A 14,200-nucleotide genomic window follows, 5' to 3' on the forward strand; every position below is an offset into this window, starting at 1 on the left:
TCGTTGTTATTGTTCTATGACTTTGCAAATAGTAATAATATTATTCTTATATCTTCCTCTGAAAGTTATATTGATCCAAAGTATATTGTTTAGTGATATACTGTCCTCCTTTGAGCTTTGCAGGGAGCTAAATGTAAAAACGCTGCTCTATTAAGCTTAGGATTTATATAAGCCTGACAGAAGAAAAGAAAGACACAATTGAAGAAATTTGTAAAAAAAGAAAAACGGGGGGGGGAATAAAAATGGAAAAATAATAAAGCAGCAATAAAGTTAGTAGATATTTGTATCTTACAGTCATATATTATTGTCACAGGTAGGAGCAAATTTGGCTCTAATCTTTCTAGCAGCCAAAGAAATAGAGAAAAACAATAATTTAAAAGATTTATTGAATAAAAAAGTATGACTTTTCCAGAAGACACTTTTTTTTTTCCTTTTCTCAAAGGGAACAATGTTTGGTGTGGTAGATAACATCTTCAAAATCTCAGAATTCTATAACAGCTGAGTCTTATAATATTTTCAATAGCTTGAGGGTGAATGTCAAAGCACACATTCAGTGTAACTTTAATGTCATTGAGCTCGTCAGGATTTCTGAACATCAGCCATAATGACATTTTGGCCTGGATGATTTTTTTTGTTTTTGTTCTGAGTGGTTGTCCTATGCATTGTAGGAAGTTTGGCAGCATCTTTGACCTCTCTTCATTAGATGCCAATAGCAACCCTCCCTCCACTGCAGTTGTGACAGCCAAGCATGTGTCTAGGCATTGCCAAATGTCCCCTGGGGGAGCAAAATCACCCACAGCTGAGAACTACTGAGCAGCAGTAATTATCAATTATTCAACTACAGTGGTGGAAAATGCTGTAATAAACAGGATTGGGGCTTAAGAAATGCTTTTTGGAGGAAGTAGGACCTGATATGAGACATGTAGAATAAGGCATGTTTTGCTACACAAAATGTGGGGTGAAGAATATTCCAAATAGTGGGAGAGTGTGTATACTGGCAATGAAGTGGTAAGGCAGGCATTACATGCCATCAGATAAATACTAATGACCAAGGAGAAAATCAATTTCTTTTCTTTTCTTTTTTTTTTTCAGGGCTGCATTTTTAGTATATAGGAGTTTCCAGGCTAGGAGCTGAATCAGATCTGCAGCTGCCGGTCTATGCCACAGACACAGCAAAGTGGAATCTGAGGTGTGTCTGTGACCTACAGCACAGCTCACAGCAATGCAGGATCCTTAACCCACTGAGTGAGGCCAGGGATTGAACCCGCATGCTCATGGATACGACTTGGGTTCTCAACCTGTTGAGCCATGACAGGAACTCCCCCCCAGATCAATGTCTTATCATTGTCCATCCAGGAAATGTTGACTGAGTAGTGGTCTCCTAGCACTCTGAGAGGATGGAGACTAGATTTTTCAAGTAGGAAGTGGCAGTCTGGTAAAGAAAGCAGAAATAACAGACAAAACAAAACTGGGAAGTGATTAAAGCTAGCTTAGAAAGTACTCTAAGTTAAATAGGATAGCAGAAAAGAAAGAAGCCAGTATGAGCTGTAGTGGGAGTTGCCATTTGAAGCAGTTTTCTGATCATGAGAATTAGACAGTGGAGTAAGACACTTATGATATAAAGGATGAAGTAAAAATGGCTGGAAATGGAAAGGAACTTGCATACTTGTCAAGAACTTAAAGAGTTTCATGGCCCTTGGTTAGGAATTTGGGAAATTTTGGGCTCCCAAAGCCAGCCCTGCCTTTTTCAGGCCCCAGTTGTTTTATTCTCCCTGGAGAGTCACCTAGAGAAGATTGATACTTATCATAGTAGAAAAGACTAGAAGTTGATATCACACACAAACTTTCACAAGCTATCATATTTCCCATCAATTCTAAGTGCCCATTCGTCTTTCCTAAAAAACATTTACTCTCTCCTAAGAGGCTTACATCTCCTTCCCCTTTTCCCACTGAGATGGGAATTCTAAGCTATCTTGGGGAGTTAGTAGTTTTTTCTGCTTATCTTTCACATATACATGAGGTATAAGTGAAAATAAACTTTGGTGTGTTTTTCTCTTGTAAATTTTTTTTTTTTTTTTTTGTCTTTTTGCTATTTCTTTGGGCCGCTCCCTCGGCATATGGAGGTTCCCAGGCTAGGGGTCGAATCGGAGCTGTAGCCACTGGCCTACGCCAGAGCCACAGCAACGCGGGATCCGAGCCGCGTCTGCAACCTACACCACAGCTCACGGCAACGCCAGACCGTTAACCCACTGAGCAAGGGCAGGGACCAAACCCGCAACCTCATGGTTCCTAATCGGATTCGTTAACCACTGTGGCACGATGGGAACTCCGTAAATCTTTTATTATTAGCTATGAACTCAAAAGGGTAGAAGAATTATTTTTCCTCCTTTAACAAAGGAATAGGTGATGGAAGTACCAGTAAGGAGGGGAGTCTTGAAAGTGATTTGATAGGCAAGAAGAAGAAATGGATGTTTTCCAGCTAAAATGATGAATAGAATGTTTTGATGGGTTAAAATTGCAGTGATGCTCATGAAAAGAGGGAGGATGGGGACAGGACAACCTGCAAGTAGGTACTTGAAATGATAAGTTGTTCATGGGTGTCAGGACAATTCGAAGCACTGGGAATAGGAGTTGGAACAGTTTGATTTGCTGCATCAATACAAATGCCTTCCAACTCCATAATTCCTGATCTGATTTCTTAAATTCCATTTTTGTTTAACCACTGGTTTGCTAGATACAAGTTCTTTACGTTGTACCTTTCCTGCAAACTCACACTATATCTTAAAGCTAATTGGATTCTTTTGGTTGCAAGTAGTAGAAACCAATTCTGGCTTGGCTTAGGCAAAAAAGGAACACCCAAAAAACTTTATTAAATAGTCAAACCTTAAGAAGTAGGAAACCATGGAAGCTCTGAAATATGATTTGGTGGTCAATTTTCTAACATACTTCTATTCCAAACACTTAGATGTCAAGAATCTCCTTTTTCTTTTTTTTTTTTTTTTTGTTTTGTTGAAGTGTAGTTAATTTACAAGATTGTGATAATTTCTGCTGTACAACACAATGACCCAGCCGTATATACATAGCCATTCCATTCTCTCTCAGAAGGAATTTCCTTTTTCTATATAACATATTCCCAAACTCAGGAAGAGAAAATCTTACCAACCTAATGGACATGCAACTACATCACAATATTGACATGTGGCTGCTGTAAATCTATACCCTGTTCAAAAGGGAAAGAAATTCTCAGAGAAGAAGTTATTTTGAGCTCTGAAGGTGAGGGTCACATCTTAGAGACAGTGGAGTGGTACATGGGAAGGAAATGCCACAGCAGACCATTCCAGATACATATTCCCACTCCAGATACATCTGTCCTTAAGGTAGCAGCATGAAAGAACTAATACAGAAGTGCCAAAGAGCACATACCAGCTATCATTTTTTTAAAAATTTAAATTTACACTGTTGTGGTAGTTTCATGTGTATACCAAAGTGATTGATATCTTCTACATTTTCTTTATCTGTTCATCTGTTGATGGATACTTAGGTTGCTTCCAAGTCTTGGCTATTGAAAATAGTGCTGCTTAAGAACATTGAGCTGCATGTATCTTTTTCACTTAGAGTTGTCTCCAAACACATGCAGAGGAGTGGGATTGATGGATCATATAGTATGAATCATATTTTCAGTTTTTGAAGGAACCACCATACTTTTCTCCATAGAGGCTAAAACAATTTACATTTCCTCCAACATCATAGGAAGGATCCTTTTTCTCCACACCCTCTCCCACATTTATAATCTGTAGAATTTTACTGGTGGTCATTCTGACCTGGGTGAGGTGATACCTCATTGTAGTTTGATTTGCATGTCTCTAACCATGACAAATATTGAGCATCTTTTCATGTGACTGTTGGCCATATGTATGTCTTATTTGGCGATAGGTCTATCTAGGACTTCTGCCCATTTTTGTTTTTTTTTTTTTTTTTGATATTACGCTGTAAGAGCTGTTTGTGGATTTTAGAAATTAATCCCTTGCCTGTGCATCATTTGCAAATATTTTCTCCTAGTCCATAGGTTTCCTTTTCCTTTTCTTTATAGTTTCCTTTTGCTGTACAAAATCTTTTAAGATTAATTAGGTTCCATTTGTTTTGTTTTTTGTTTTGTTTTGTTTTTATTTCCATTTTGCTAGGAGACAGGTCCTCTGCCCCCAGCAAATGGTGGTGGTTTAAGTCAGAGTGTTCCCCTCTATTTTCCTCTAGGAGTTTTATAGTATGAAGATTACACATATGCCTTTATGCTACTTGGAATTCATTTTGTATGTGGTAGTGTTAGAGAATGTTCTGATTTTATTCTTTTGCATGTAGCTTTCTAGTTTTCCCAGCACCACCTATTGAAGAGACTGTCTTTTCTCCATTGCGTATTCATTGCCTCCTTTGTAACAGATTAATTAACCATAAGTGTATGGGTTTATTTATGGGTTTTCTATCCTATATCATTAATTTGTATTTCTCTTTTTGTGCCAGTACCATACTGTTTTGATTACTGTAACACCATAGTATAGTCTGAAGTCAGGGAGCATGATTCCTCCAGCTCCATAAATCTGTTGCATTTCTATACACTAACAATAAAATATCAGAGAAAGAAATTAAGGAAACAATTCCATTTACTATTGCATTAAAAAGAATAAAATACTTAGGGATAAATCTACCTAAAAAGGAAAATTACCTGTACTCTGAAGACTATAAAAAACTGATAAAAGAAATTGAAGGTAACACAGACAAATGGAAAGATATATTATGTTTTTATATTGGAAGAATCATTATTGTCAAAATGATCGTACTACCCAAGGCAATCTACAGATCAGTGCAATTCCTATTGAATTCCAATGACACTTTTCACAGAACTGGAACAAAATTTTTAAAAATTTGTATGGAAATACAAAAGACACCAAATATCCAGCTTTCTTTTAAGATTTCCCCAAAGATATCACATATTTCTGTTTACATGTCACATGGAGTACATATCATACGTACAAGGGGGCTAAGTATTGAAGGTTTTATTCCAAGTTTCAGTTTGCCCAGCTAAAAACTAGAATTCATGTCAGAGGAAGTATAGAACAGATGTTGAGATAAATAGCTAACAGCTTTTTTCCACACTTGGGAAAATACATTATACATATAAACACGCAGGTATATACTCACATGAATATTCATATGTAGAGTATTTATGAAGGTGTGTATACCTGTATGTGTGTATACATATACAAATATATATATGCAATTTATAATGATTTTTATCATTATAGCTGGTTTACAGTGTTCTGTCAATTTTCTACTGTATAGCATGATGACCCAGTTACACATACATGTACACATTCTTTTTTCTCAAATTATCATGCTCCAACATAAGTAACCAGTCATAATTCCCAGGGCTATACAGCAGGATCTGTTTTGTTCCAAAGGCAATAGTTTGTATCTATTAACCCCAAGCACCCCATTCATGCCACTTCCTCATGCTCTCCCTTGATAACCACAAGTCTATTCTCCAAGTCCATGATTTTCTTTTCTGTGGAAAGGTTCCCATTGTGCCTTATATTAGATTCCACATATAAGTGATAGCATATGGTATTTGTCTTTATCTGACTTACTTCACTCAGGATGAGAGTCTCTAGTTCCACCCATGTTGCTGCAAATGGCATTATTTCATTCTTTTCTATGGCTGAGTAGTATTCCATTATGTATATATACCAATTCTTCCTATTCCAATCATCCATTGGTGGACGTTTGGGTTGTTTCCATGTCTTGGCTGTTGTGGATAGTGCTGCAATGAACATGCAGGTGCATGTGTCTTTTTCAAGGAAAGTTTTGTCTGGATATATGCCCAAGAGTGGGATTGCTGGGTCATATGGTAGTTCTCTGTATAGATTTCTACAGAGAACAGTACCTCCATACTGTTCTCCAGAGTGGTTGTACCAGCTTACCTTCCCACCAACAGTGCAGGAGGGTTCCCTTTTCTCCACACCCTGTCCAGCATTTGTTCTTTGTGGACCTATTAATGATGGCCATTCTGACTGGTGTGAGGGGGTATCTCCTGGTAGTTTTGATTTGCATTTCTCTAATAGTCAGGGATGTTGAGCATTGTTTCATGTGTGTTGGCCATCTGTATCTCTTCCTTGGAGAAATGTCTATTCAGGTATTTTGCCCATTTTTCCATTGGGTTGTTGGCTTTTTTTTTTTTTTTTCCTGTTGGGTAGTATAAGTTGCATGTATACTCAGAGAGTAAGTAAGCCCTTGTCAGTTGCATCATTTGCAATTATTTTCTCCTATTCTGTAAGTTGTCTTTTTGTTTTCCTGTTGGTTTCCTTTGCTGTGCCAAAAGCTTGTCAGTTTGATCAGGTCCCACTGGTTTATTTCTGCTCTTGTTTCTGTTGCTTTGGGAGACTGACCTGAGAAAACACTTGTAAGGTTGATGTCAGAAAATGTTTTGCCTGTGTTCTCTTGCAGGAGTTGGATGGTGTCTTGTCTTGTATTTAAGTCTTTCAGCCATTTTGAGTGTTTTGGGGCATGGTGTGAGGGTGTGTTCTAGTTTCACTGATTTGCATGCAGCTGTCCAGGTTTCCCAGCAGTACTTGCTGAAAAGACTGTCTTTTTCCCATTTTGTGTTCTTGTCTCCTTTGTCAAAGATTAATTGACCATAGGTGTCTGGGTTTATTTCTGGGTTCTCTCTTCCGTTCCATTGGTCTGTGTGTCTGTTTTGGTACCAGTACCACACTGTCTTGATGACAGTGGCTTTGTAATATTGCCTGAAGTCTGGGAGAGGTATGCCTCCTGTTTGGTTTTTGTTCCTCAGGATTGCTTTGGCAATTCTGGGTCTTTTGTGGTTCCACATAAAGTTTTGGATTGTTTGTTCTAGTTCTGTGAAAAATGTCTTGGGTAATTTGATAGGGATTGCATTGAATCTGTAGATTGCCTTGAATCTGTAGATTAATTTTTACAGTATTAATTTTTCCAATCCAGGAGCATGGAATATCTTTCCATTTCTTTGAATCCTCTTTAATTTCCTTGATGAATGTTTTATAGTTCTCAGCATATAAGTCTTTTACCTCCTTGGTCAGGTATATTCCCAGGTATTTGAATTTTCACGGTGCAATTGTAAAAGGTATTGTATTTTTGCTTCCCTTTTCTAATATTTCAATGTTGGTATACAGAAATGTGTCTGATTTCTGAATGATAATCTTATACCCTGCTACATTGCTGAATTTGTTGATCAGTTCAAGTAGTTTTGGGGTTGAGTCTTTGGGGTTTTCTGTGTATAGTATCCTGTCATCTGTATACAGTGACAGTTTTACCTCTTCTCTTTCTATTTGAATGCCTTTTATTTCTTTTGTTTGATTGCTGCTACTAGGACTTCCAGTACTATGTTGAATAACAGTGGTGAGAGTGGGCATCCTTGTCATGTTCCAGATTTTAGTGGGAAGGCTTTCAGCTTTTCTCCATTGAGTATTGTATTTGCTGTGGGTATGTCATAAACGGCTTTTTTTTTTATGTTAAGCTATGTTCCCTCTATACCCACTTTGGTAAGAGATTTTTGTTTTTTGTTTTCTCGTGGTGTTTTTTTGATGTTTGTTTTGTTTTGTTTTGTTTTGTCTATTGTCTTTTTAGGGCCACACCTGCAGCATATGGAGGTTCCCAGGCTAGGGGTCTAGTCAGAGCTGTGGCTGCTGGCCTATGCCAGAGCCACAGCAATGCCAGATCTGAGCCTCATCTGCGACCTACACCACAGCTCACAGCAATGCTGGATCCTTAACCCACTGAGTGAGGCCAGGGATTGCTCTTGTTTCCTAGTCGGATTCATTTCTGCTGTGCCACAATGGGAGCTCCATGGTAAGAGTTTTTGTCATGAATGGATGTTGGGCTTTGTCAAATGCTTTTTCTTGCTGTGTTGAGATGATCATGTGGTTTTTGACTTTTCTTTTGTTAAAGTGAAGTATGGTGTTGATTGATTTGTGTATGTCGAACCCTCCTTTTGAAACTGGGATGAATCTCACCCGGTCATGGTGTATGATCTTTTTATATGTTGTTGGATTCGGTTGGCTGAAAGTTTTTGAGAATTTTTGCATCTATGTTCATCAAAGTTATTGGCCTATTGTTTTCTTCTTTGGTGGTATCTTTGTCTGGTTTTGGAATTAGGGTGATGGTGGTGTCATAGAATGAATGTCTTTGGGGGTGTTCCTTCTTCTTCAACCTTTTGAAAAAGTTTAAGGAGGATGGGTATAAGTTCCTCTTTGTATGTTTGGTGGAACTCACCTGTGAAGCCATCTGGTCCTGGACTTTTCTTTGTAGGCAGTTTTTTTATGACGCATTCAATTTCATTTCTAGTGATTGGTCTGTTCAGTTGATCTATTTCTTCTTGATTCAGTTTTGTCAGGTTGTAAGTCTCTATAGAGTTGTCCATTTCTTCCAGGTTGTCAAATTTGTTGGTGTACAATTGTTGATAGTACTCTGTCATGGTTTTTTTTGTTGTTATTTCTGTAATATCTGTTTTGACATCTCCTTTTTTCATTTCTTATTTTGCTTATTTGGGTTTTTTCTCTCCTCTTCTTGCTAAGTCTAGTCAGAGATTTGTCAATTTTGTTTACCTTTTCAAAGTACCAGCTCTTGGTTTTTTAATGATTTCTTCTATTGTTTTTTTAATCTCTATTTTATTGATTTCCTTTTTGATCTTTATCATGTCCTTCCTTCTGCTGAATTTAGGGGTTTTTTGTTCTCCTTTTCTAATTCATTTAGGTGTGGGGTTAATTTGTCCATTTGAGATTTTTCTTCTTTTTTGAGGAAGGCGTGTATTGCTATGAATTTCCCTCTGAGCACTGCTTTTACAGCATCCCATAGATTTTGAGTGAATGTGTCTTCATTATCATTTGTCTCAAGTTATTTTTAAATTTCCTTCTTGATTTCCTCATTGACCCTTTGGATTTTTAGTAGCATGTTGTTTAGTATCCATGTAGTAAATTTTTTCTCCCATGGGCATGCACACACTCTGTTGCAAGGAATTTCCTATGGCAGTCTGCCCATCTTCCTCTCTCCCTCCCCAACAATGGCGCCTTGCCTCTCCTGTGAGGCCAGACCTTCTCCTGTGTTCCCTCTGGCATGGAATTCAACTCCTTAGCCTGTGGCCTACCATTCCCCTTCTCATGGTGCTCTGCTCCTTATCCCCTTAGGCTGTCTCCACACCACCAACCCCAGTCCTCTCCCCAGGACTTACCTTTGGAGCCTAAGTCTCAGCTCCCAGCCCCTGCATGAGCATCTCAGGCTGTGATGTCTGAGCCAGTGGTTCAGATGATCTATGTGGCTCTCATACTGCTTTGCTGTTCTCAGTCCAGCTGCTGTGCTTTCCTTGGTGACTTTGAGGTCTCTCCAACTTGACTGATCTTTCTGTCAGTTAGGTGACCTCCCAGGAAGTGGGTTCCTTTTCTCTTTCTCAGCTCCCTCTCCCGAATGCTAGTCCTGTCATGATTCCTTTTCTCTCTTTCTTTTTCTTTTGTTCTATCTAGTTATATTGAGAGTTTCTTGCCATTTTTGGAGGTTTTAAATTCTGCCAGCATTCAGTTGTTCTGTGCGAGTTGTTTTATATGTAAAAGTGTTTTTTTGAGGTGTTTATGGGAGAAGGTGAGTGCAACCTCTTACTCCTCTGCCATCTTGTTCCACCCTAGTAATTTAAAACATTTTATCTGGTGTTCCCAAGAACCATTAGGATTGGAAAAAACTTCTTCATGCTTTATAATTAAATAAGTATTGACCAGTTTCTGTAAATTCTATTCTGGAGTTATTCTTCATAACAGTGGTGAATTACAACTAACCATTCTTCGGAAATTCTTTATGTGATACTGGTGGGTACAGATTCCTCTTGCATGTAAGCATGTTAAAAGTCATAGAAATGCCCCGCAGTAACCAAGCTAATTAATATTAAGCCAGAAGAATACTTTGAGCTTAATGGAAATGAACTTTTTTTATATATTTTTTTTTCTCTTTTTAGAGCCATACCCAGGGCATAAGGAAGTTCCCAGGCTAAGGGTCAAATCAGAGCTGCAGCTACCAGCCTTCACCACAGCCACAGCTATTCCAGATACAATCAGCATCTGCAGCCTACATCATAGTTGACAGCAACACTGGATTCTTAACCCACAGAGCAAGGCCAGGGATTGAACCTGCATCCTCATGGATACTAGTTGGGTTCAGCAGCACTGAGCCACAATGGGAGCACCTCTTCTTCTAAATTTCTATGAATATTACATACATCTTGAGAAGATTTGTGCTAGCACAATCAACTGAATATTAATGAACAAATAATTATATTAATAAATTATTATTTTTTATTATTACTCAAATGAACTTATCACATCTGTAGTTGTATAATGATAACAATAATCCAGTTTCACAGGATTTACATCCCAAAACCCAAACAAAAATAAATTAATAAAAATAGTTTTAAAACAATATACAGTAGCCATATTTTTGTGTTTAATTTTATAAATAATATTGATCTAGTATTTTATTTTTTAAATTATAGGAAAATTATAAGACAAAATAACTTCTTTAGTTTTTATAAATTTTTAAATTTTGTTTTAAAACATAATTTTAGAATTAATACTTAAAAATAATTTATTTCCAAATTATTTTGAAATCAAGTTTGTTTGTTTGTTTTTTGTCTTTTTGTCATTTCTTGGGCTACCCCTGCAGCATATGGAGTTTCCCAGGCAGGGGGTCTAATCAGAGCTGTAGCCTCCAGCCTATGCCAGAGCCACAGCAATGTGGGATCTGAGCCACGTCTGCAACCTACACCACAGCTCATGGCAATGCCAGATCCTTAACCCCCACTGACAAGGCCAGGGACCGAACCCACAACCTCATAGTTCTGAGTCAGATTCGTTAACCACTGCGCCACAACGGGAAATCCAAAATCAACTTTTTAAACATCAAAAGTATACTTTTATTTAAAATGAGTTGGATTATTCAGACATAGTTTTATATGACCTGTACACATTATATAATCATAGTTGAAATGGTGTTTCTTCATACAACTCTAAGAATTCAACTATTTTAACTTTCATGCACCATCCTTTCTGAAAATCATTTGTCTTTAGTGGTCCTTCATTATTTTCAATATACAAGATTGATTGCAGAAATTATCCTTTACTTTTTTTTAACAAGATGGAAGGGTCATTCCGTTTAATAGGTCTCAAATGTCCCTGTACCTGATACCTTTGCAACTGACAAGGGAAACTAGTTTAAATGTCTAAAAATTCCAAAGGCAGTATTACATTAAATGTATGCTAATTGCTTGTGGCAAATTATCCTATTGATAGAGAAATATGTACTCAAGTTCCATGTGGATATTATTTCTTTGAACATCATAAATGATTTTAAATGAATGTCTTCAAAGTAATCTTTTGAAATGAGTTAGCTATCTTTAGTTTGTAAATTACACAGTATGTACTATTTTCAATCAAACAGTGACCAGTAGATATCAAAGAATTTGTATATTAGAAGGATGACTTTCAAGGCTCACTGCTTGAAAACTCACCTAGAAATTAGTTTTATTTTATCTTCCCAGACACAGAGGTTTAAGAGATGCGATGCTATTGACATTATGCTTCAGTTTTTTAAATCAGCTTTTCATATTCTTAACTCCTGTAGCAGTGTAGATAGATTTGGAAACAGACTTTACTAAAGCTTAAAATCCCCCTCCCCAAATTCTATGTAAATGAAATAGCCTATTAAAATTCCGGGGAAAAGTTATATTTTTGGTTAAGTAAATTTTAAAAACTTTTCTGTCATAACTTCTATTTCCAAAAAAGTCCATTGGCATGGCTATAAAGCTCTAAGATTTGTGTAAATTTAGTGTCTTTTATCTGAGATTTTCCTTGCCTCAGTACATATAATTTCATAAGTACAAATAAATCCTATCTTTGATAATATTGTATTTTATTTTTTATTTTTATTTTTTACTTTGAATAAATCCTCAAAAATATTTTCTTCATCTTAATTTAGCAAAGGCTGCCCACAGTGAACAAACATTACCTTATTTGGTATTCATAGGAACACTCAGACATATATAGAACAGAAATGTTATTTCTATTTTACAGAGGAAACGGATGTGCTATGTGAGGTTAAATGACTTATGCATGGCTCAGGGATCCGTAATAGGGGCAGGGTGAGCATGCAACCATAAGTGCACAGCCATCAGTGCACAGCAATCAGCACGCTATAGTCAGTGGTCCTGCTCACCTTGCCATAGTGGACATTGAAGTTGTCCCTGAGGCAACCTCCCTGTCACAGTCGAGGGACCAGACCTTGGCCCCAATTTGTGTGCTTGCTCCCTTTACCAGTGCAGTCACCACAGAGGGCACCCATGAGGTGGGTACCATGGCTTTTATGGACTCTGGGACACTGGGTGCCCAGCACCCTTGTGCTACCGAGAGGAGCCACCACCACTGAGGCTGAGGTGACCTCTGGTCTTGTTGGCACCAACCACCCAGCAGGTGAGCCAGAGCCTGTCTGACACTCACCAGGTGCTTCCCTTCTCCAGGTGTTACCTTTAAGAGTATTACATTTTTAAATAAAAAGCTGCAGAACAGAGAATAATATTTGTCTTGTTGGAGGTTTAGAGGAACATCATGACCTGATTGTGACCTAACCTACAAGGACAACTACAAGAAGAAAGAATCCAACATTAAGAAGTTTGTAACAGGAGCTCCTGTTAAGGTTCAGTGAAAACAAATCTAACTAGCATCCACGAGGATGCAGGTTTGATCCCTGGCCTTGCTGGATCCCAGGCCTTGCTATGGCCTTGCTCAATGGGGTTAAAGATCCTGCATTGCCATGAGCTGTGGTGTAGGTCACAGACCTATTTAGTTAGGATCCTGTGTTGCTGTGGCTGTGGTTTAGGCCATTGGGTACAGCTCCGATTCTACCCTTAGCCTGGTAACCTCCATATGCTTCAGGTACAGCCCCAATAAGCCAAAAATTTTTTTTTTAAAGTTTGAAACAACTAAGCATGTCCTTCCTTCACTTTCCCTTTACTTTTTAAAAAAATTACTCAAGGATTACATTATAGTTGTACAATGATCATCACAACCAAATTTTATAGCATTTCCATCCCAAACCCTCAGTGTATCCCCCTAGCCCCCAACTTGTCTCATTTGGAAACCATATGTTTTTCAAAGTCTGTGAGTCAGTATCTGTTCTGCAAAGTTCAGTCTGTCCTTTTTTTAGATTCCACATGTAAGTGATAGCATTTGATATTGGTGTCTCAAGTCTGACCTCACTTAGCATAATAATTTCTAGGTCCATCCATGTTGCTAAAAATGCCAGTATTTCTTTCCTTTCAATGGCTGAGTAATATTCTATTGTGTATATGTACCACTTCTTCTTTAGCCACTCCTCTGTCAGTGGACATTTAGGTTGTTTCCATGTCTTGGCTATTACAAATAGTGTTGCAATGAACCTTGGAGTACATGTGTCTTATCCAAGTCATGGTTTTCTCTGGATAGATGCCCAGGAGTGAGATTGCTGGATCAAATGGTAGTTCTATTTTTAGTTTTCTGAGGCATCTCCATACTGTTTTCCACAGTGGTTGCACCAATTTACAATCCCACCAACAGTGTAATAGGGTTCCTTTTTTCTTCACACCCTCTCCAGCACTTATTGATTGTAGACTTTTTGATGATGGCCATTCTGGCCAGTATAATGTGATACCTTACAGTGGTTTTGATTTGCATTTCTCTAATACTGAGTGATGTTGAACATCTTTTCCTGTGTTTTTTGGCCATCTGTATGTCTTCTTTGGAGTATTGTCTGTTTAGATCTTCTGCCCATGTTTTGATGGGGCTGTTTGTTTTTTTGAGCTGCAGAAGGTGTTTATAAATTTTGGAAATGAATCCCTTGTCAGACTATTCATGTGCAAATATTTTCTCCCATTTTGTGGGTTCTCTTTTCATTTTGGTTAGGGTTTCCTTTGATGTACAGAAATTTTTAAGTTTAATTAGGTCCCATTTGTTTATTTTTGTTTTTACTCTCATTACTATAGGAGGTGGATCTGAGATGCTGCTGTGGTTTATGTTTGAGAGTGTTTTGCCTATGTTTTCCTCTAAGAGTTTTATAGTATCTGGTCTTATATCTAGGTCTTTAATCCATTTTGAGTTTATTTTGT

The sequence above is a fragment of the Sus scrofa genome, chromosome 1 (genome assembly GCF_054392235.1).
Source record: "Sus scrofa isolate SSC_HxYL_T2T_F1_AM1 chromosome 1, Sscrofa_HxYL_maternal_Yorkshire_Landrace_v2.0, whole genome shotgun sequence".
In the NCBI taxonomy this organism is placed as follows: Eukaryota; Metazoa; Chordata; class Mammalia; order Artiodactyla; family Suidae; genus Sus; species Sus scrofa.